The sequence below is a fragment of the Colius striatus genome, chromosome 2 (genome assembly GCF_028858725.1).
Source record: "Colius striatus isolate bColStr4 chromosome 2, bColStr4.1.hap1, whole genome shotgun sequence".
In the NCBI taxonomy this organism is placed as follows: Eukaryota; Metazoa; Chordata; class Aves; order Coliiformes; family Coliidae; genus Colius; species Colius striatus.
The window spans coordinates 30786874-30812028 of record NC_084760.1 but is presented as its reverse complement, the minus strand read 5'-3'; positions in this window follow the sequence as shown (position 1 = coordinate 30812028).

Genomic DNA, 25155 nt, shown 5'->3' with positions numbered 1-25155 from the left:
AGCAATGCAGTTCCTTGGTTTTCACTTCAGCCCACTCCCTTGGATGCTGGACGTTTGAGGGGCTAACCTAAGCCTTGAGAAGCAAATCAACCTGGCTTTCCCTCTGCTTGGGCTGCAGCACTGTGGGAGAACTGGCCACATGGCTCATGCTTGGGGGATCTTTATGTGCTCCTTGGGATGCTACCTGTCAACACCGCAAGGTTCTGTTGGCTCCTCAGGAGAGAGACTTCTCAGTGCCTCGGAGCACACTGTGGATTCCTCCCCTGTCACCACCTCTTTTACTCTATGTGTGGCATCAGAGCAGCCAGCAGGATGTAACTATAGGCTCAGACTATTTAGGGCTATAGTTGCTTCTGACCAACGCGTACAGCAGGTTGACTCACAAAGGAGAAGGAATTCTTTTTTTAAATGTAGTTTCTCTGACTCAAACTTTTGCACTGCAGTGGACAGGGAGCATTGCTTAGCTAGAAGAGCTGCCTTTAGAGAAAGTTTTGTTTCATGGTGGGGGAAAAAATATTTCTTGCGTGAAATATGCTGGGAAGGCCAGAATCCCCCTGCCAGGGCTGGTGGGACGTGGCAGCGGAGTGAGCCAGTGTGAGTGAGGAGAGTCGGGCCTCAGGCACTTCCACACTGCAAGGCCTGGTGGAGCTTTGGATCCCCTCCTGACTGCAGATCTTCACAGCAGCATTCCTTGTGTGACAAGCCTTTTTCACATTTCCCCATTCAGCTGATTGTGGGTGCTGTGCTATTTTAAACCCACATGGAAGTATGTTTTTAGGACCATCTGCTACCGGCCCTAACCCAGATGATACAGTTAGAGCCTGCCCACAGCATCCTCCCCTCCTTCAGACAGTTCCAGGAACAAGCGGTGAGTCAGTCCCGCAGCTGAACTCATATTTAGCTAACCCTGATATCCTGCCTATAGGAGAGAAATGCACAACGGCCTTCCCAGGTGCGAAGCCCTGTTGTTTCCATTAGTTAGAGGGCACTTGGAATGTTTTAAAAAACCCCAATAACCAAGCAAATACCACACTACTTAGTGCATCAACTCCTCTCATTCTGCAGAGTGAGGAGGGAAACGCTATTTGTCATTGTGCAGCAGCTCTTCTTTCTTTTGCTTCAAGACTGAAGGGTACTTTCTGCCCTCAGCTGACTTGGAGGCTCAGAGGCCTCCCCTTGCTGTTGGCTGTGGTGGTGCTGTCGAGGCAATACCCTGTGCTGAAGTGTCTTTGCACAGCTGGAGTGTGGATAATTTTGCCTTTTGGCACTGGGGGTGAGTGTAGGTGTCTCTTGGAGCAGGAGGCCACTATGGCCCCTCAAGGTCCGTACCTTCTCTCATCAAGCAAATGTTGTTAAACACACTTCTGTGGGTCTGGGTGCGCCTTTTTTCCTCCACCTTAGGAGCTTCCTGAGCCCGAAATAAGATTCCAGCCAATAGATCACCTGCAATACTCTCCTGGAGAGCTGCGTGACTAAGAACCGGTGTTTGTAAGGCATTACTCCGTGCATTTTAAACTCTTGCTCTTTGATCCCTGTATGATCCAGCAACCGCTTTCTGGCCGTTTGGCAAAACTGGCAAAACGTGCCCTGTTCTGTCATCACATTTCTCCTGGATCCACTTAGCATGCTGCACCGTTTGCCACCCAGCAGGTTAATGACCCATAATTACCTTCTTCATATAATGAGGAAAGCTCAATATCTCCTCAGCGGATACATGAGCATCCAGCCTAGGCACAGCCTTCCAATGTTAAATGATACCTGAGGCCCTGTCCTGCTCTCACTGAAGCGATGGTAAATTCCCCACCGCCTCTGCATAGCCGCCGACTTCCCAATTCTGCGGCACAGAGAAAAAACCCTCCCTGACGCTGCTGGCAGCGTTACCTGTAAAATGAGTACGAAACGCAAATGTTGTTTTATTTAGGCTACGTGGTAAGCGTTCGTGTGCTTCCGTGTCTGCACAGATCAGACCTGGCTCTGAGGAGCTTTCACTGGTATCCTGTTTCGATCAATGCTGATTTAAATAAGCATCAGGAACCTAATTATTTAGTGCTGCTCACATGACACTGAATTCGCTACGGTACCCTTGAGACAGGCAGGCTTTATCCTGCTCAACAGAAACATCCGCAGCTGTACCACACTCTGCTTCGGGCTCCTTGGAGTTACTTCATCGTAGCCTGACAGCTGTGTCCCCTGACCATTATCTGGTGGCCACATACTTCAATAGCGGACTGTATGTACTGTATGCACTAGACTTCAGTGTGACCTGACAGCTTGGCTTCCTCTCCCAGAGTATATCTTCTGCTACTCTTTAGCATCCTACAGTTTATCTGTGGTCAGCTTTCTTACCCATTTCCTGCCAGCTGCTACTGGTCTTTTAGTCAGCTCCGTCAGGCATACAGGCAATGGTGAGCTTTCTGAACCTTTTGCTGCATTATTTATTGCATGTAGGCTTTGCAGAGGCTGCTTTGCAGTTTTATATACAGGATTTTTTTGTATGTAGCGTCATAGCAATTAAAGAATTTCACTCTAAGAAATATGCCTCCTGTTTATGACACAGTACTAATTTTACTTCAGTCCTTGCATTGTTGCAGTGTTATGAATGAGGCTTGACAAGCACAAAATAGTTTCTAGCATCAATTGCCTCAGCACAAGGATCCCAATGTTTGGTATCCTTCTTCCCTCCTTTGTTGTCCTGCAGAGGTGTTAAAGCAGCCAAGGGCACAAGTCCCTGCTCAGGATCCAGAATTTGGTATTTTACAGGGTAATGATTCCTCTGTGGTTGGAAAATTGCTGCTTCTGCAAGGTGTGACCAAGCTGATGTCACTGAAGCGTGGTTCGCATGCTGATCTCAGTTTGGAGGCGTCCCTGTTGCTGCAGTAGGCTGCAGAAACTGTGGAGAGTCAGTTACCAGTGGACGTGTCTGTTGCTCCTGTCAGGTCAGGTTTTAGTTTTACCATTGGGGCTATTTTGGGAAGCACCCACTGTAGGAGAACCAAGTATTTGGAGTTCAGGGTTAATAAGCGAGTCAGCTCCAAATGAGGTGAGTGTTCAGTGGGGCAGAAATCAGTTCCTCAGACTCTGAGTCTCCAGCCTACCAAAAAAAATATGGCTTTGAAACAGTGAAAAAAAAAGAGGTCAAAGCCTTTCCCAAAGAATTTCCTCTTTTCTTTTTTTCTTTTTTTAAAGAAAAATCACTTTAAACCTGTATGAGATTTATGGGTCAACATGCAATAGACCCTTATACCAAGGAATGGGGCAGTGCAGAATTTCCTGTCACTTCTTGTATGCTCTTTGGTAAGTCCTAACGTATACCATCAGTAGCTGCACCCTCTGTGCTGAAGCGTAGAGATGGCATGGATAAACACATGGATAAGGCCATGACTATATTCTGTTTGGCCATGCAGGCTAACTGTACTCCTGGAAGCATGAGTGATTAGGCCAAAGGCTGAGGCAGACCACATGGAGCAAGAGGAAGGAAATGTGCTCATGCAGCAAGAGTTCATTGCTGAGCTTCTGGGGGACTGAACTTTCATGGCATAGTTTCTCAAATGAGAAGCAAAGCAGAGATATCTTCCTGCCATCCAAATGGTAGGAGGGATTGCTTCCATCCTTCCCCATCCATCATTCATTCTGAAACATAATGGTGATAGCTGGGGTGGTGTTCTTGTTCTGAAACACCTTTTGAAGAAGCCTGTCATTCTCAGCTAGACCTTGAGGATGCCTGGAAAGGTTTGTCTCACTGTTCTAGAGCCAGCATGTGTGAATATGTTCAATGTTCAGTCTTGTTGCATGCTTCTCTCCCGGTCACTGGAGTAGACATACCTAGGAATTACTAGAATACTAAAGTGGAAATTCCAGTTAGATCTTTCTGTTCTTGCTGTGGGACTCCTGCCATGTATTGAGAGATTTGTAACTTCTAAGGCATTGATGCACTTGGCTTACTAAAACTCAAGTTCCAGTGAATGCACTTGACCCAATGACGTAGATCTGCCAGTATAACTATTCATCTCTCAATTATTTACCACTCTAGCAGGTTGTTTTGTTTTGTTTGTTTTTTTTTAAATCAATTAGATCTAGCTCTCAATAGCAACTTGGTTTTTTTTCTTTTTCTGCAGATGCTTGCTAAGGGTGGTGAGCAACACTGGGTTAAGAAGAGATTTCTGTGAAGTCCCATTAGATGTCTTCTGAAGACAAGGGTGATTCCATTAGGATTGCCTTTTTGAGCACTATTGGCTCACCAGCTTTTAATTGATTTGAGATACGTTCATTCTGGATAGTGCTATTTTTTAAAAAATCAGAATGCTGTGTGGGACTGTGTTAAATGGCTCACAGATGTTGAGACCCACAACATAGACACAACTACCTTTATCAGCTAAATTCGTATTTTCACTGAAAAGCAACACCAAGCTCATTTGGCCAGCCTTTTCCACAAAGCCATCCTGATGACTATTATTCTGCTATCTCTTAAATCTTTTTCAACTCTGACTCAGGTGAACCTGTCATGAAGTTGCAATGCCAATGAGAAATGGGGACAGAGGGGACTTGCTGAGCCATGTCACCTCCGGGTCAGGAGCTGCACTGGACAGTACTAGTTGTGAAAAAATAAGACTACCCTGTTAACCCTTCCTATCAATCCATTTGATTCCCTGACGAATGTTAGGCTAACCAGCCTGTGATTGTCCAGGCTGCTTAGTTTACTCTCTGTAAACAGTGATGCCTCACTGGCTTTTTGCCAGTCTTCTGGAAGTTCTCCAGTGGTCCAGGATGTGCGAAAAATCAGTAGGAACATTTTGAAGGACTTTTTGTCACATTTCTTTAATATGCTAGGGTGCAACTTACTGAGTGCTGCTGATTGAAAAATGTTCAGTTTTGATAGCTGCTGCTTAACTTTCCCCTAAGTAGCTGATGGAATAGAAAGTGTTTCCTTATCACTGTGAGATAAGAATACATCATCCTGTTACTTTCCAAATATGAACCTGAAATATTTATTGAATACTTCTGCTTTTATGAATCATGACTGACCATTTTGAGATTCCTATCTAGTTGTGGAGCTATCCCATTGTTAGGATTTTGTTTGTTCCTGATACATTTAAACAGTTCCTCTTTATTGTTCTTACTGGCTGCAGATTTGTGTGTTGGTGCCTTTAATTTCCTATGGTAATTTCCTCTCTACTGATATATGTACACCCACACTGTCAAATCCAGTACAAGCCCAAAGTCCAAACCACTGAAGTTTTAATGAATCTGAGCCCCTGTTTTTGTCTTGACCCAATACAAACAAGCAGCTCTAATGCTTGGATTGAATTTTAGTTTCTGAATTTCACATCTCTTGCCTTACAATCCAGAAGAGCTGGCATGTTTCAAAGCCACCTCTCATTCAGTACCTCTCAGTCTTTGAACATCAAGATTAGGAAAAAAACAAACAAACCCATACATTTAATTTCCGTGGACTAGGAATGAATGGGTTTGTGCTATGACAAAAATGTCTGATGGTGCGTATGGACTTAGCTACAGAGGTAACTGGTGGATGGGGCTGCTCATCTTCTACTTCTGTGCAGGGCTCAAATCTGTGGCAGTGACTCAAACCTTGCTGCAGTGATTGGAGGATTTCAGTGGCTAGGGAGCAGCTATCGAGTACAGAGGCGAAGCCCACGCATTTTGGTCCAGGTGCTGCTGTCTTGTGTATAAATAAGGGAAGATGGCAAATAATGGGACATTGGGGAGTAATTAATTCCTTGTAATGAGACAGGGCTGAAATTGTGCACGTTACCTGCCTGTCCTGCTGAGCAATCACTCTCAGCAGTGCTCAGCCCTGCCTGTGTGGCTGGGAGGATAAGCCTGAGTGCTGCCCTGCTTTGAGTTTGCAGGTGGGTGGCAGTAGCATCTGGAAACATCGGGTGGAATGAGTGGGACTTTCTCAGTGCTTTCTCCCTGCTGCTGTGGGGGGTGTGAGATGCTTTTCACTCTTCTTGCTGGTGTCTCTGAAACAGCACATTGCTGCCTGCTGCAATTGTGCACGGGATGTTAAGCCCCAGGGGCTTAGAAAAGCCCTTCTAGGTAACAGCAGGTGAGTTGTTATTTTTGATTGCAACTGGATGACCATTTATCGACTCTTTGATGGGGTAAAGTTATTTAGAAAGTTATGCAGCTGGAATAGCGCTGCAAGCCTGGCTTAAAACTCTCCTCTCTTTCCCAGTAATAGACTTTGATTTGCTGTAGTTCATTTCCCTCTGAAGTCTGCTTTTTGTAGATAACATAAAGCACTTGGCATAGTGGTTGATAACTGAATGTATGAAGCATGACATTTCCCTAGATACAGTATACCATATGAACACTTGTCTTTTGTATCAGAATCCATAAACAAGAGTTGACTGAGGGCAAATGGCTTGCTCTGGTCTTTTGGAGAGGCAGGGACTGAGTACCGAGGGGACTGTGATGTGTTCACAGCTGCTTGAGGAGGACTTGTGGCAAGAGAAGGCAAAACTCAAGGGCAAATGATTCCTGTGAGTCAGCTGGTAGCAAGGTGAAGTGCCTCATGATGTGAACAGGAATAAAGAGGCATTTGGAAACTTAATTTCCTCCTGACTTGATTTTCTGTCCAGTGATTGAAATGCTGATGTTTTTCTGTCTCTGGAGCACAGCAATCCACCTCTCCTCCCACCTTCCTCTGACCAGTGAAACTTCAGAAATTGATATTAGGGACCAGGACACCCCTGCTGGCTTTGGTCCTAGACAGCCATGTGGGGGTAGATGGCAGTGCCTGTGCTGAGCCCTCCAGCAAGGCAGATCACCTCTTGGTTTCTCCCTCACCACCCACAAAGAGAAGCTAAAAATAGTAGCTGGTCTTACAGAGTTCTGGGAAACTTAATTTCTTGGTATGAATAAAGCACTGAGCTGGGTAGCTGGAAAGCACTCTGTGCTGTAAGATGGAGCATTATGTATACTAGTGAATATGCAGAATTGTGTAGTATATTTGAAAAGTCATGAAGCTTCACACCTTCAACTTCATTATTAAAGCTTTGCCGAGAGCTGGATTCACACTGCTGTGCTGCAGAGAGTTATTAAGGGTATGTCTGAACCATGAGAAAATGACTACCCTTCTCCTTAACAGCCCTGGAGGTTTTACACCAGCAGCCTGGCTCCAGCCAACACCCAGAAAGGTAAAGGAGAGAGAAACTGGTCATCTCATGAAAGACAGATAGAAGGATATGGGAAGTGCATAGCTCTGGTGAGTCAAGTTGAAGATAGTTGGGGTTAAATTTTTAAGCCTCCTTTCCTCAACTGTGAATACAAGCTGCAGGCAGACAAGTACAGGCCAGAGACAACTCAAAGATATGCTGACTTGCTCGTGAAAGTGCAGATTGTATTTGTGTGTATAAGAACATTCGCATAACAAGTAAGAAGCTGTGAACTCCTTCCCTTGATGCAGACTGAGCTCAGCCATTTTTTTTCGGTTCAGGCTCAGTGTTAAGAGAAAGTAAGCTTACTACTGATTCTGCATGAGGATCAGGTGTCCATTGGCATCGAGTTTTTGCATTCTGTTTCAGCCATACATTTATGAGATATCCAGAGGTGTGGGAACTGAAACCGAAGAAAATATTTGTGAGATTCCACAGAGACAGAAGCTGCCACTGGTTTGCACTTGTGAATTTTACCAGTGCATGTTGGTGGCTTACAATGAAAGTCTGGTGGTTGCTCATTATGAAAGTTAAACCTAAAGCAGGCCATATTCAAATTCCCAATGCCCAACAAACTGGAGTTTGGGGGGCTTAAGGCAGAAGAGAGGAGCAACACCAAGTAAAGATGCTGTTATATTTATTTTAGTGCTTAGACTTGATTAGAGCTGGGTGAAAATTATTAACTGAAAGGATTCTGAGTAAACCAATTTAAAATGTAATTATGAGGGGCTCGAGATAGTGTGTGTGTGTGTAATTACGTTCCTTGCCTGTGTGCACTGCACTTGGTGATTCTGTTCTGCAGTGAGCGGAAGGGGGAGGAAGGGACGTGCCAGGGAATAGCTGAGCAGGGAGCAGCTGCTGTTGATGGGCTGCTGGTGCTGGGTTCCTCCTGTGATTTGCTTTTAGCTGTGCCTCAGCTAGCACTGACCTGGGCATCAAACCCGGGGCAGCAATAGCAATCCTTAGGTGTATTTCAGCTGCTTGGAGCTGAGCATGAACAGCTGAGCAGTGAGCTCGTACAAAACCAGCTTGGGGCCACCCATGCAGGCTGTGGTTTGAGGTGGCTTGGGACAAGACTGCTGGCATTCTGGCTAGTAGCTTTTCAATGTGTCTATGTCACCCTTGTGACTGACAGTTGGAGCTGGCAGGCTGTCACAGGCCAGCTCATGTGCACGTCATTGGACAGGCCTGCTGCCTCCGCACCCTGCACTCAGGAGTCAGCCATGTCCGTGCAGAGAAGGGGTGCTGGTGGGGTGACTTGCCCCTCTTGGGTGTGTTTGCCTCTTCTGCCAAACACTGGCTTGAGGCTGGAGCCTGGAGTGAGCAGCCCAGTGCAAGCATCAGCATCATGCACACCCAAGAGTTGTGCAGAGCAAGCCACGCGGATCGTGCGGAGGCATCTTTTTGAGGCTGTTGCATCTGGGCTTTCCTCCAGCCATTCTTCTGTACTCTCATGTTACTGAAGGCACAAAAGATCAGGAAATGTTCCTAGCATCCTTCTTATGTTAAACAGGGAGAGAAAGGAGAGAAGCTACCGGAGGAAGGTGTGCTATAACAGGGAAGTCATTAAGGGGGCCACGTCAGGGATGCTAAAATGCAATTTATCATCAGTGTTGAAGGGTGACTGTTTGCAGGAGAGGAAACCAAACAAGCATGTCTGAGTTAGGTAGTAAGCTGTGCACAGAGGCACATTTGGGACAGAAAGTGAAAGGACACGCTCTGACTCACGTGCTCATCCGTAGCGTGAGAGTTGTCCCTTCTGCAAGAGCCGTGTCCATGGCTGGGCAGCTGCTGAGCTGCACATGACTCGTCCTCATCTTACGTGGGAGCAGAGGGCAGGAAGGAGCCTCCTGGGACAGTGTGCTCAATCTCTGCTGGCACATCCTGAAGCCCCTGATCAAGCACAATCTTTAAAAATAAAAAAGAAGCATTGTCCCTGTGTTGTTTTATTATTTCCTTCTGCTCTCTGTATGTCTGCTTTCTGTTATTGGCCTTAATTGGGTTGTTAGCTGCTTGGGGCAGCAGTGCTCTTCTTGTCCTCTCGCCCTTTGCTGAAGTGGGCCAGCGTCACGCAGATCATCATGTCGGCACTTCAGACACATCCACTGACACTTTTTGGACGTGAGTTGCAAGATAGAGATGTTCCATTGGAACAAGGAACATTTTCACAGCAGGAAGCCCATGTTTCTGTTTTGTCTTTTGATCAGTAGGTGCTGGTGTGCATCTGAGGTTCCTGGTGATTTTTCATCGCAAACAACTAATCCTTTTCCTATTTACTCATTCAGTCGGCACCAATGTGCATCTCTGAGTAATGGCCTAAGGACCAGAACTTCTAGACAGATCTTGCATTTTGCTAAAACCACAGATCAAACTTTGAAAAATTGGTGCAATAAGAAATAAAGCTTCCCAATAAAGAGAAAGGAATATTTCAGCTGCTGTCATCGTAACTCTTAATACCTTCTTGCAGGAAAGAGCTATTTTTAGAAGATGGCAAGGGAAATGAAAAGGGGTAGCGGTGCCTACAGCTGATAACACTGACCTGTTTTCCTGGCTTTCCTCCAAGTGCAAGGCCAGCTTTGCTTGAAATATAGGTGATTCATCAGTTGAATTGCAAGCAGATACTGTGGTGCAGAAGCACTGTCATAGACACATTATTTCAGTAACCTGGGTTTTAGTTGTTCTACTTTAAAAACTAATGAAGCAAATAATGTTATGACACAGACGTTGGCAGTGAAAATGTGTCAGAGAAAAGCAATTAACCTATGTACTAATAAAGTCTGTAAATTAGGAAATATTTTTTATATATTGTAATAGCTAGTAAGAAATATATAGGCCACGAGTATTCAGTGCTGCAAGCCTCACGTAATCATTTATACCTTAGACAAGTAGACATAAAACTTTGTCAGGGTTTTATATCTTCTTTTCACAGGTGGAAATGACTAAAAAGCCACAGGGTGACTTTTGCTGGGGTGGATTCTGGATTTCTCGGGTTCCACTGGCATCACGTCCCTCCTATGCAGCTAAGGCTGGGCTTTTATTTCCACACACAGGCATTCTCAAATCACTTAACTGTTGTATTATCGTCTCTCTGCTGGACATTCTGAGCTGAAACAGGATTGGTTAAAAAACAAAGCAAAAATGGATCCTGTAGTCCAGCTACCTGGATGGAAAAATTGGATGATAGGAGGTGATTGGCTGGAGCAGGAGAAGGTTCTCTGCAGTCCTTGTCTTCTCTCTTTGCCTCAGCATTCATGATTTCTCCCTCTGAGAGATAGCATCAAGCTGATGTAGAACGTGAACCAAAGCTAGATCAGTTAAAAACAGGCTTGAAATTCTTTGCTAAGTCGTGTAAGAGTTATTGTGGCCAACGATCCAATGGGACGGCTCCCATATCCCATTGTGGACGGCTCCTGTGGGACAAAAGGTGATATTTCTGACGACAAGTGGGCCTCCTAATGCATTAATATTGTAGGTGTTGTTGTACTGTAACCATCACTCAGCTGCTTTACATTGCACTTTGAACAACTCGGTCTATCAATGAATATCAGTCTGCAGTTCCATCGTGTTGTAATGTCACCAAAGTTGCTAGGTGCTTAAATATTGATAGTACAAATACACTGGAAAACATAGCCTGACCTTGTGTGTGTCTTTTAGGACACACAGTAGTAAAACATCGTTTTATCTTGTTTACAAACACTTCAGACCAATGCATTAAGGTGCTGCAAGGTTAAAACTCCTTATTACTCCAACAACAGTCACCTGCCATCTTTTAAAGTGAAATGTATGTGGTGTTGGGTCACATTCATAGTCCTGCACAGCCATACCTTGTGCTGGTATGTGTGTGATAAAAGCAAAATTTTATCAAAAGCTTTCATATCTTAACCGTGTACCTACCTCTATAGCGATGGAAATGGTACTGTTAAAGATGTTACATAATATTTAAATATTAATAATTAACAATGACCACCTCATGTAAGTCATTGTTATCAAATGGCCCGTGCTCTTGACTATGGCCCTTGTCCTTGTCCTTCCTCACACTGTACACTCTTACCTTTCCCAGCACAAAGGACCTTGTCTGTGCCTCCTACCATGGTCAGGACTTCTTGAATGGAAGGTTTTGCACTCCCTTTGCATATCTAAATCCTTCTCCTCATTTCAATTGTTGACTCATGTGACTGTGACTGACCAAGCAATGGGTCTGCCCCCCCACATGCCCACTCACCGGGGTGCCCGTCATGCCTCACATAGCATATGGGAATGCCAGTAGCGTTAGCAACTGTGTCTCAGTGACACAGTTCCTGATGCAGCCATCTTTTGCCCGAGCCTTCATTGAACTGGCTCTTGTCAAATTGTTTTCAGAAGCTTCAGCAGCCCTTGCCTGAATTATCCACTGCAAAATACAAAATTTGGCTGAACTTGATTAAAAGAAATGACAGAAATTATGTTATTTTAATCACAAATGAGTTGTTGCCTTTGACTTTGTTCTAATTAAACATCAGGCCAGATTAACTACTCAAATGGTCTTGCTTTTTTTACCAGATCTTAAAGTAATGAACCATTTGATACGTTTGAATTATTTTAGACAGGCTATCTATTGCTTGGGAAAACAGCTTTTTCTGCTTTTTTTAATTACACAGTGAAAATGACTTAAAAGTTTTATTTTTTTCTTACCTAGATTTTAAGGAGCCTCAAAAGGATTAATTAATCATCCACACTACCTGCTGAGGTAGGTAAATGTTACTATCTCTGCTTTTGTGTTGGGGAATCTGAAGCACAATGCCATGTATAGCCTAAATCCACCACTTCTCCTTTCAGAAAAAAAGACAAGGAAGATCAGCACCTGCCAGGGAGCAATTAATAGATTAACAAAATCAGGTGTAAGTGCCTTTCCCAAGGTCAAACTATAATGTTATGGACAGATAGTTGCAAGCATTTGAGTTAATGAGTTACTGATGGTGAACTGAACTGTGAAAACTCACAAGATATGTGCCCCTTGTCACATGTGATGTACGTGACAGTAGAAACTGCTATGAAACTAACAGCCCTTGTGCAGTCTCAGGGTAGCCTTGCCGTAGCTCAGCTGATCTCCAGGGTCATCTCAGTATCTTGATAGCTGTTGGTCCTCGTGTCCCTATGTCAAATTCCTCACCACTGTGGTTTGATCCGTAGGGGTGCAGAGATCTGCTCTGCAGACCCAAACATGGGAATGGAGCTAAAATAGCCAATATGGCTTTGGTTGTTCTTGGTAGGCTCTGTGGGCTTTAAAAAAAGAGGAGACTGAGGGGGCATCTCATTAATAATTACAAATATCTAAAGGGTGGGTGTCAGGAGGTTGGGACATCCCTTTTTTCTATAGTAGCTAGCAACAGGACAAGGGCTACTGGGATGAAGCTGGAGCACAAAAAGTTCCATTTAAACATGAGAAAAAACTATTTTACTGTTCAGATGAGGGAGCCCTGGCACAGGCTGCCCAGGAAGGGTGTGGAGTCTCCTTCCTTGGAGGTCTTCAAGACCCGCCTGGACATGCTCCTGTGTGACCTGATATAGGTGGACCTGCTTCTGCAGGGGGGTTGGACCAGATGACCTCTAAAGGTAACTTCCAACTGCTACCATATGATTCTACGATTCTGTAATGATTTCCACACCTGAAATCTGAAACACTGTATTACACTCAAGGAAATTCTTTGCTTAAAAGATACCTCCATCAAATTCAGTCTTCCTGTTGGTTTAGTAGTTTGTACTAAAAATGGCAGAATTTTCCATTTGTCTGTACTTAAAGATAAGCCTCTACAAGAACAATCAGTCATCTGTGGGTTGAGAACAGCCCTTCATTTTGCACTCTTTCTGCTTTCTGTTCATTTGTCTCCCAATGCTCACCAACAGTTTCCCGTGGGAATTGTTACATTAAAACTGTAGGGACTGAAATGTTGTTGTGTATGGGACTGTTCAGGACAGCTGTGAATGCTGTGCAGATGTGTGCATCAAAACCTCTGTATCTCTAGGAACTACACTGCTGTGTTTTGATAGATTTTTCTCTAAAGCTCTAATTAACCAGAGCCAACAGCATGGTTGAAAGGGTTAAAGGAAGATAGGTCTGAGGAAACAGTGAAAGCCATGTGTAGGTGCTGCACACTCGGAGATGCAGTTTCATGCACGCTTGCAGAGAAACGCAGTGGGAAGTGTGTCAATCGCGTCTCTCTGCAGATGCAAGTAAGTCTGTGTAAGCAAGATGCTGGTTGCCACATAATTAGAGCATGAGGCTGTGTCCCAATGCCCCAATTTCTGTTTGTGGCTCTGCAGTGGCCTGGCATCTGATGAAGGACGAAGTGTTTAACTTCTCTGGGTCAGTGTGATCACAAAGCAGGGTGACCACACACCCCTGTGAATCACTCAGTGCTGCAGGGTTAATGCTATCAAGTACAAAGCTTGGTGTTAGTCACAGTGTTATTTCCCTCCCCTCCACTCAACCCCCCCCCCCCCCCCCCCGCTGTTAAATTTGTGTATCTATCAGCTATGTCCACTTTGAGATATCAGAGCTTATCTGCAAAGTGTGTTATATGAAAATTGAGGCTTTGGAACAAATATTTCCCTTTTTTGCTTCTGCTACAATTTTGCAGGCTCCTACACAAGCCAGCGGAATAAATTTCAGTCAGATGTATGACCTATCAGAAGCCTAGGTACTTTGGCTAAGGTGCATTTCTTCAACTCTGCCTTCAGTATTGAAAGCAGACATAAATAACGATATTTTTAAAAAGCCATATATATAAGGTATGAAACTATAAGTGCATATATAGCTATATTTGAAAAGTGAACTTCATATATTCATATTTATTTTAATCTATAAAGATTTCTCCCTGGGAGGAGAAGAGAGAAAAAAAGAAAGATCAACATGTGACAGATGCACATGAGGGAAATGGATTGTCACACTGCAGAGAGGTGTGGAGATTTCACAACAAAGGGCATGCTGTACAAACCTGAGCAGGACAAAACATGCTGCTTGGAAAACTGAGCAGGCATAGAAATCGTTAATTGACATAGTCAGAAATGGTGCTGGGGTGAACTGCTACTCTTAAATAATATGCAATCTGGAGAAGTCTCTGTAAAACAGGTGTTAGAACTAGTTGAACTTTTTCCATTTGTCCCTAAAGGCAGATCTATTAAGTTTTTTCTTTGTGAGGGTGCAGGCTTGAGGGGAATCACCTGTACCACAGCGATATCCTTTGCTTTTAGGAATGGAATCTGCTGCCCATGCTGCTCCAAACTGACCTTTGCGTCTGCTCGTGCAATCCAGTGTTTTCTGAGTCTAAGCTTTAAGTCACAGGCTTTGCAGCAGTCTCCCCGGAGAGCTTTGAGGCAGTTCATCAAAGCAGGTGGAAGGAAGAGCATGTTGTAATAGATCTTTCATTCTTGCGTATGAGTAACGAGGAGGAACAAAACATGCTGTCTGTGGTCATATTTTTTCTTTAGAAACCAACCGTACCAGGACTATAAATATAAGCAACGTATTACAGGTGCTACATACAGCCTTAAATATTCTTCTCTGGTGCCAAAGTATGTGTATTGGGATGATTTTGTTATGGATGGAGAAAAATACTGTCTTTTATTTTTGTGACAGCTCAAATACTCTGTTAAACAAATTACTCCCAGGACATCACAAACCTTTTTATTGTCTGAGCAACTCAATCCAAATGATTAGTTTGTGTACAGCTTCCTAGGTAAGTTAATAAGCTTTTTAGTGTACTCCATGTTTGCAGTTTAATCCTTGTCTCAGAACTGATGCCTCTGTTTTTCCTGCTCAGCACCAGTATTGCTCATTCACTAGTCAAGCACTCATTTCCTGAAGTGGCCTCTTTCCGCTTCTTAGTACCTGCACTCTGTTACCCCTCAAAGCTTCACTTTCCTGGTAGGTGTTGCATGTCCTGAGGGATGTGTACTTCTACCTGGGATAAATTATTCCTTGCTGGGCCTATTCCAGCAGCATTCAAGAACTTCCAGACACAGTTTGTAAATGAGTATAAAGCTGAAGCTAGCAGCTCTGCTGCCCAGGAGATTGAGTTGCTGTCATATTGCATCTGACTTGCATCAGATCAGAGTTTAGGATTTGGGTGATTTGTTCTTCAGATTAATGTCAATCTGTTTTAAATTAAAACACCCTGGGGCAAATCCTTTGCTATGATCAATGAACTGTCTGGCTGCAGCCAACCAACATTACAACAGACATGAATTTGGCCTCCTGGTTCATTGCCTCATCCCCTACAACATCACTTTCCTTATGTGGTTCAGACATCAAGACTTTGATCCTAAAAGTTGCTGACGGTCTTCCAGTGAAATTGGTGAGAATGCAGGGTGCTTCAGTGTTCAGCACCTTGCTGGTTTGTGCCCAAGAAATGGACCACATATCTACCTAAAATATAATTACAGTGTATCTGTGAGCAGGCAATCTGCTTCACACCTGTTTTATCACAGGAACAAAAGGCACAGGAAGTATTTGGGAAATGAGGAATACACCTGTGTGTGAGTGTATAACAAAGCATCTTTATATATAATCATTTGCTCTAAGTCATTTCAGAGTTGACAAGCTGTTTTTCAACTTCATGTCACCAATGCCTGATGCATCTAATTAGTCCTGTTCTCCAGCTGACAAATATCAGCTGCTCTTTCTAAAACATGGTTTCTCCCTTAAGTACATCCCTCTGGCAAAGTTAAATATTAATTATCCTTTTCTTATTTTATGATTATTCATGGGTGCTAATGTCACTACACAATGACTGGGTAAGGCAATACCACAAAATGTTGAAAGTGTTGTTTCTGAACGTCTGCAGCAGTTGAGAATGTACAGAGCTGTGCTAGAAATGAATGTGGCAGTTGTGGCTGCTCTGAGCTGACTGTCACGCATGTCAGCGGTGGCACTCTAGAGCCCTGTGGTTTGGTGGATGGGGTACTAGGCCTGGATGTGAGAAATGTACCTTCTTTTCCCTGTTCAGACACTGGCCTGTTTTATAATGGCATGAATAATTTCTCATTCAGTTCTGTGTATTGAAATTGCAAGGCACAGAACAGCGCAGATACTGTGGTGCACAGGTACCTCCACAGGTCTGGGTTGTGTGGATTTGTACTTTTGCAGAATATTGGGTTGGTACTAGCCTGCTGAGGCTTTTTTGGGGGGTCCTGCTGTCCTCCTTTCCATCCTTTGTGCCATGATTGTGGGAGCCAGTGGTGGTTTCCACTCTTGTAATGTCATGTTGTGCTTTGTCCTACAGCCTCAGTAACTCCCTCTGCCCCAGCCTGCTGCTGACCCTCAGATAGAAGAACACAGTTCTTCGCCACAGAGGTGTGTGTGTCCTCCTCACTGCCACGTCAGTAGAATGGCTATTTCACGTGGATGTCTTTTCTACTTGTCTGCTTTCCCTCCAACTGACCACAGCCCATGCCCGTGTCTTCCTTTCAAAGGCAGCCATCTCTGTATGCTGGCCCTCAGGAAGATCCCTATCCACATCGTGTGAAACGGGCTCCAAGCCAGACGCTGAGCAGGGAGATACATGTTGTAATTGTGTTTCCTGAGGCCAGTTATACTAGCTGTACCCACCCTATAATGTCTTTAGCTGTTCCCACAAAAATGAAGCTGCCAGTCTTGTCCACTTTGCTGCCACACTGACATGAAGGCTGATGCAGTCATTTTCTTTCTTTGTAGAGGGGACTCTGTTATTTGTTCTGTCCAGATGGATTTGCAGCTGGACTCATTTGCTGACTCCATGCAGGGGCTGATGTAGCTATGCGAGCCCTTATCCTTTGTACCTTTCAAAGCATTGTGGGCAACTTTGAAGTTATTCCCTTCCTCAAGTGGCACTTCAGGATATGCAAGTTCACTTTTAACTCAATATCTTTTCCTCACTGCAGCTCAATCCATCCGTGTATCCCTGTGGATCAGAATTATGCTGAAATACAAGAGGATCTCCTGTAGCCGTTTTGTGCCTTATTCCAGTTTCTCATCTTGCCATTGACCTGACTTTCTGACCTAGCTTCTTTGTGAATGTTTTCTAGCATCACTAGCATTTTCTTACCCACATCACATAACCCAACATCTCTGCAGCCCAGTGTGCTAGACGTGTCTTGCCTCCCTTTCTGTAGCCACTGGTTAAACACTTGTTAGAGCTTGGCTTAGCATTTGTGCAATACGTAGATGAAAATTAAACTTGATCCTGGAACTGTATCTTTTAGAAGCCTGGAGTGTTTGCAGATATATTCATTGTAAAGATAAAAACTAATAACATCTGTTTGCGTTGTGAATGCCCTGCTTAGGAAATGGAGTGCAAGTAACTATGCCTGGGCACCTGCCACATATTTAGGTAGCGTTTTTATTACATGAAAATTTTCATGTCTCTCTTGTGTTTTTAGGTATCTAAAACAAGTGACACTTGATGGAGGGTTTGAAAAATGCTAGTTAGTTAAATTGCACGTCAGTTACCTGCTAAAGATCCAACTCTGACCGAAAGAAACTGAGGCGGGTAGAATCAATGTGAACATGAAAGCTTCCAAACTGGCAGTCATGGAGAAGATCCAATCATTATAATTATTTCCAAGTAATTTAGCATATCTCTGATTATAATATGAGGTCATCTTGATGCAAAATAATGTCTAATTAGACACAATCCCTTTTCAGATACTTGTAATGGATTCCAGAGAAAACCCGTTTGGCTCCTCTTATTGGAAGCTTTTAATTCTCAATTTACAATTTTTTTGTAATTAATTTTTTGAGCAAACAGGGCAAATAAATCTATTTGAATTAATTAGCATATCTTCCTTGGTTTCCTAGTCTCCCTCCCTTGTTACTCCTCTTTTTCTTCCCTTTATTTGAATATTACTCTAATTTATTCATGTTTGTTTGCAACCGATGTGTAATGATTTCAAGCCATAGGCAGGCAAGAGACTGCAGCACAGGAAAGGTTGCAGCTCTGGGAAGGAAGGAAGGTCTGCAAAAAGATTGTGTTGATCATTTTCATGTAGTTACAAACACCTTCCTTTGTCAGGACTGATAAGGGCAGCAGAGTAAAGGGGCTTTGTGGGGCTGAAATGGGACAGGATAGCAGAACGGTGGAAGGAACCACTGCCACCACAGAGAAGGAAAATGATAAGCACCCAAGCAGGAAGACTGACTGATCTGCGTTTGCTAGAAAACATTATAACCTGAATATTGTTTATAAGAAAGTCCCAATGAGATCAGAGTTTCAAAGAACACCTGGGTAGAGTTTACAGAGGCATATCTCATCTTTATTAGTCAATGTTTGTACAGCCATTTGCTTTTTCCAGTGTTTATATGCATCTATTCTTTTACCTTACGCAGATACACTGTATGCTCTGCAGCAGGCGGATGTCTGCACTGAATCTCTCTATCTGTGAGAGACAATGCTATCCAGTGGTTTGAGCTGTAGGCTGGGCACCAGCAGCTCCTGATGTTTTCTTGTCCTGGTTCCTTTCCTAACTTGTTCTGTATTTTCTGTATCTCTCAAGCAGTGGAAACTTTTGTCAGGACAGTAGTGTCACAGTGTCATCAAAAAGCAACAAGAAAGCTGTATTTTTCACATGGGCTTTAATGTGAGACACTTCAGTTTTGGTTCGAAAGGATGTGCTCAAAAAACAAAGAACCTTAAGTTAGGAGGTGATTTTGTCTTCTTGTTTTTCTCTTTTGTAGAAGATGCATAACAGTGCTTATGTACCTAACTCTCTTGGATATTGAGAAGATTAATTCATGATGTTTGCAATACACATTGAAAATAGAAGTTGCTAAGTAGCATTAACTCCATCAGAAGTTGTTTTTCTGTTAAAAAAATATCTTTATCTTTCCTATAACTTGCCTCTGCTGATCTCAGCTTGTGCTTGATATATTTGGAATTAAATCCAGTAGGAGAAGCTTAGGTTCAGGGACAGAATGACCATGAGAGAGGAGGAGGGTTTTATAAGATAGGAAGTTGCTGCTTGGAGATGCCAATCTGAGTTTGAGGGCCAGATCAAGGTGAAATAGTGCTCTGGCTTAATAGATGCATTCATCTAATTTTCTTGTCAATTGAAAAACAGCCTAGACAACGCATGAAGACTGAGGAGATTAAATAGAATCTGGAGAAATAAATCAGAGAACAAAAGGATACAAAGAAAATGAGTCTTCTATGTTTGAGCAGTCAGGGCAGTCCTAGTAAGAGGCAGTGCCTGTTCTGGGACCTTGTAAGTGCTGAATGAATTGTGATATTCATGATTACTTCTAGTAAATAAAATAGTCCAGGGAACTGTTCACTGGCCCCAAGGCCAGCTGGAATGTTGTGGCTTTAGTCCATAAATTCTCTTCCTCTCTTACCCCAACAAGGTGGCACATCTAAATGCTGTATTGCCGTTGCTGAATTGCAAAGTATTGTTGGAGAGCTGCTTGCTGTGGGACAAGCCTATGCCAAGGCCCACACTGTCAGCCGAGGAGTGGAGTGATGCTGTGCCAATATTTGTCCCATGCCCTGGCCCTCCTTGGTTTCCCAGTGGAGATAGGCCCTACGTCTCTGATTCTTGGCTGCATCCTACTATTCCTTCCTTGAATTCTTGGCTTGAATTCCTGTTTCATTTGTTTGTTTCAGGACAGTGTTGCCAGGATCTGAGCTGCCTTCTGGAGTGGGTCAGATCCACCAGCCCATGGCCGTCTGCTTGCTGAGCAGATGGATAGGTGCAGTGCTCTGGCACAGCAGGAAGCACAGAGTGGACGATGGACCACCCTACTCGTGGCAGGGCAGTGCCCGACGAGTGAGAGGTCTGGTGCCCTGCCTCAGCACACACTACCCTGCAGATGCATGCACAGGGCAGTCCTCTAAGCTGTCATTTCCAAGACATAGCCAAGCTCTTAGGCTGTAATAACTTTGAAGCAAAGAAGTGCTAATAAAATGTCTTCTATATGCAAAAGGCAATAGAAGTTTGGTAATGCTATAGCTTTGGAAAGTGATTATGAAACCTAAATAACTTATTCTAGAAGAACTAATTTCTTCTAATTTGCAAAGCTAGAAAGTGCCATGTAGATCATTTGTAGGTTTCTGTGTGTAGTTACACATACAAATGTATTTATTTGACAAAACACTGGGAAAATGGGATGATGATCTGAAATTAGAGGCTGACTCAGATGACTGGAATTTAATTTGTCAGCAAGTGAAATTAGTAGCAATGAATAGAAGACATAAAATGACTTTATCAAATTTCCTGCCCACATCTTGTTTTACAGAAGAAAGAATGTATAGCACATAAAAACAACTCAAAATATTATAATAAATGTGAAATTATAGTCACTTCTAGCATATGGCAGAAAGAAATGAATAAAACCACCCCAACCAAACTCCATTGCTTTCTAGAAAGTGCAGATTGTGCCGTTCACGTTTCCCAGTTCTCACAAAGTATAAGGGGAGGCCTGACTGTACAACCTTGTTCTCTCAGCAGGAAGAGCTTTGAGTGCTACAGATTATCAGATCACTTGTGTGAGATACACACTTAACTGATCTATGGAACTGGGCTGCCTTTTGCCACAGAAGCCAAAGGCAAGTTTTACATTATCCCAAATGAACCTTCAAATAACAACACCTGTTGTATGGCAACTTTTATTTTTCATTAGTAGAAAGGTCTTGAAAGGAAAAATGTGCTTTTCAGTTTTGCAAAGATGTCAGAAGAGTTCCTCTGAGAAAAGAGAAATCACAAGATGAGGCCAAAACATTTAAAAGGCTTTGACAAGTTCTCTTTCAAGCTTTGGGGGATTTATAAATAAGAATTCATACTCTTTCTCTTCTGCCTGTGACAATATAAGTTGTTCTGTGATCTATATTGATAATAGAAACTGAGAGGGAGATGATCAGTAAGTAGTCTAGTAGAAATCTAGTGATTTTTAATTGAGATGGAATAAATTTAAGGAGATAAATAAGAGCCTAGAGAAATGTGTTAAATGCAAACTGGGCTGGAATGAGTATGATGTCTCCTAATCGGATAACAAAAATGCAAAAGCTCATCTAGAAGCTAGGAACAAGGGTTGAGCTATGGAAAAAGAGAAACCAGCATTCTTTGGCTAGGGAAGCAGATGTAATCGTGAAATGACTGTAGACTTGAGAAGCATTATTTCTTTGCAAGTATATGCCCTCTAATTCACCTGAAAGATTCTTATCTGTTTTCCCTACTAAAGTGTGCATATGTCTAGATTACTCATACAGATTATTTTGCTTCCTTTCATGCTTCAAAACCTATGTTTTGCTATTCTAAGGAGGTTTTTCACTTGTGGTTTGCATGTTGTTGTGGAGATTGTCCCAAAGTAGACCTACTGGCTATACCCCAACTGGAGTTCAAGCATGGAGATGGGTGTAATCATCATGTTGGAGACACTGACCCAAACTGAGGATAGTCAGTAGCAGACCTCTGTGATGGTGAGCCTTTAGTCTATCTCTTTTGGGCTTTTATGTGACACCCTTGCAGCACTGGCTGAAGCCTTTCTGCTGCATTGTGTATGGGAGGAGGAAGGTGAGGGTGGTATGAACTTGTGAACTATATGCAGTGTCCTAGGTCCAACACTTAACAGCCTTTCTCCCTGTCTGGCCCCACCTCCAGCATGAGAAGTGTCTCCGTTTTTCCTCATACCTGAAATTTTCATGGCTTGGTTTGTACTCTGCTTTGAACATCAGAAAACCACCCTGAAACCCAGATTGTGTGCCTTGAAAGGTGATCTTTTGAGTCTATCCTGTAGTGCTGGCTCTACCACCCCTCTGAAGCCATAGGCTTTAACTCTTCTTAAAACTGCTGGTTGAGTGCTTCTTTGTCAGATCCTGGAAGATGTTAAAGCTACTGGTTCAGTGAGTACACAGGAAATCTCTGATGATTACAGAACCAAGGTTAAGGCACAGAGAGTGAAGTTGTGAGGTGCTCTCTTCTGAGGGCCTGATGATGTGAGTGGGTAGCAAGCCAGAGGCCTTCCAGAGAGCCATCCTGCTTCCCTGGCAGGGTGAATGGGTGAGTAAGGAAAGGAGCTGTAGAGGCAAAAGGCACATAGGTCCCTTTCATCCTGGTCTGCTTTTTTGTTTTTTCCTTTTGGACGTACCATGGTCTCTTTCTTCTCAAGAACATGTACACTGTTAATGGACTTTGCTTAGGATGAGCAAGGATGGGAATGGTTTCTTCTGTCCAAAGGCTGAGCAGTCTTGTTGTTTTAAGAACAACTTTATTAAGCAAAGTGATGGAAAAATAGATCTTTGATACAAACAGCTTAGACCCTCATTCTTCTGTAGCTGCTTCCCTGTGACAGTAGTGTGTGATGCAGTCTGAGCTTCACGTTTGCCAACCTTTTTCCTCTATTTTTTCATGTTTTTAAAGCCATTTCAAGTGTGCATGTGAAGAGTCCAAAAATATGAGTACAAGTGACATTAAAAGATGTTTCTGGTGCTCCTATTTAGACTGTTCTTGGCAGAGGGCAGGGGAGTTCAGCTAGAGCTGCCCAGGCTTGCCAAAGCCAGCTGAGCAGCAGGTTCCTCCTCCTCCCCCCTCCACCACCAAGAAGGGAAAAAAGTCTGTAAAACCGTAGATAAACTTTGAAAATGTTAACAGAAAGAAGTGGAGACAGTCTAGAAGCCAGATGTAGTGGGGAGAGAGGGAAAAAAGATCTGGGCTGTTGTAAAGTAGCAAAAAGGAAGGGATTTATCATGGGATGGTAGGAAGGGCTGCAAGAGGATTAAAAACAGGCAAGTGAACATTACTGAAGGCTGATGATATTACAAGGGAAATAGCTGCTTGCTGCTGGCTGTGTAGGAGGCTTGTCAGACTTGGGGAAGTAAAAGCATAGTGCTTACATCAACAGGATTTTAATGTTTTTTTTTAATGGCATCTGGTCCTGTGTTGCATTTGGGCATGATTATTTAGTGACCTACCTACATGTGACACATTTGCTGTAGGCAGTGTTGGTTGCTGCAGCTGGCAGGGAAAGCTTGCAGAGGGGAACTCTGGAGCATGGGGGCCCAATATTGTCCAAGCCCTGCCCAGGTCCAAGCTGGGTACCTCAGCATCAGCACCAGAGATGTCCCACTGGTGATGTAAGCCCTGTGAATTTCTATGTTCCAGCTTGAACTTTGGCTCTGGAGAGTCATTGTACTGAAAAGAAAAAGTGTGTTTGATTCTGAGTGAAAAGAAGTGGCTGAGACATCTTAAGCAATTTGAAATTAAAAAGAAAAAAGGATTTGGTTTGGCCTTTTTGTTGCACAGAAAAGTGGGGCACAGGGAGGGAGAGAGAGAGAAAGTCCTTGCCCTCTCCAGCTCTGCAATAGCAACCTGGCTGCAATCTGAAATCGCTGTGCCCATGCAAATGCCACAGTCTGAGCTTGGGCTTGGCCATATTCAGTGTTGGCCAACTGCTGAGTTTTTTCCTGCATAAAGAGTCCTACATGGTCACAAGGCATTTCACAAGTGAGGGAAGAGACCTAAGTTGGTCTCTTCCAAGACCTAAGCCAAACTCTTGCTGGCTCAGAGGCAGTGTGGGAGAGCTGAGTGGAACCGGGCTGGGACTTACCTGGCATCTAGGAAAGCCCTGTCTGGAGGAAGCCCGGCTATGGCTCCTTGGTTCTCTGCTGCATCCCCAGCATGAGCTGGATCAGCTCATGTACACCACAGGAGATGATTAACTGCAAAAGGAGAGTAGCTAGAATGAGATGTGATGCAAGCAGTGCCCTTCTACAGCCCACCCTAAACCAGAGCAGGCTGCACTGACTGCACAAGTTGTGGGAGTCAGCCCTCTCTCTGGGGCCATCTGCAGAAGGGAGTTATTTCTGGTCATTAGGGTGGTGATCAATGGAGCCGAGTCAAGTTGTAGGCCTGTGGCCAGTGGAGTTCCAAAGGGATCAGTTCTGGGACCCGTCTTATTCAACATCTTCATCAATGACCTGGATGAGGGGACAGAGGGTACCCTCAGCAAGTTGGCTGATGACACCAAACTGGGAGGACTGGCTGATCCACCAGAAGGCTGTGCTGCCATTCAGCGGGATCTCAACCAGCTTGACAGTTGGGCAGAGAGGAACCTCATGAGGTTCAACAAGGACAAGTGCAGAGTCCTGCATCTGGGAAGGAACAACCTCATGCACCAGTACAGGCTGGGGATTGAACTGCTGAAGAGCGGCTCTGCAGAGAGAGACCTGGGAGTCCTTGTGGCCAATAAATAAAGCCAACAATGTGCCCTCATGGCCAAGAAGGCCAATGACATCCTGGGATGCATCAAGAAGAGTGTGGCCAGCAGGTCAAGGAAGGTTCTGCTCCCCCTCTACGCTGCCCTGGTGAGGCTTCATCTGGAGTCCTGTGTCCAGTTATGGGCTCCTCAGCTCAAGAGGGACAGAGAAGTTCTGGAGAGAGTCCAGCGCAGGGCCATCAAGATGATCAGGGGACTGGAGCATCTTCCTTATGAGGAAAGGCTGTGGGAACTGGAACTGTTCAGCCTGGAGAAGACTGAAGGAGGAACCTCATTAACACAAGTATTTGAAAAGTGGATGTCAGGACGGTAGGGCACCACGTTTTTCTATAGTGTCCAGTAACAGAACAAGGAACAATGGAAAGAAACTGGAACACAAAAGTTCCACCTAAACTTAAGGAAAACTTTTTTACTGTTCAGGTGAAAGAGCCTTGGCACAGGCTGCACAGAGAGCTTGTGGATTCTCCTTCTCTGGAGGTTTTCAAAACCCACCTGAATGTGTTCCGTGTGACCTGATCTAGGTGGACCTGATTGAGCATGGGGGTTGGACTAGATGATCTTTAGGAGTCCTTCCCAACTCCTACCATTCTGTGATGATTCTGTGAATGAGCTGTAGACTCTCAGTACTGCAAGAGCAAAGAAGGAGCTACATTCAGTCTCTGCTGCTCATTAATGTCTTTTGCTCCTTATCCAAAGCCATGGGGTTCTTAGGCTGCAAGTAGCAGACAGCTTGGTGGAACTTTTACTGTAACATTT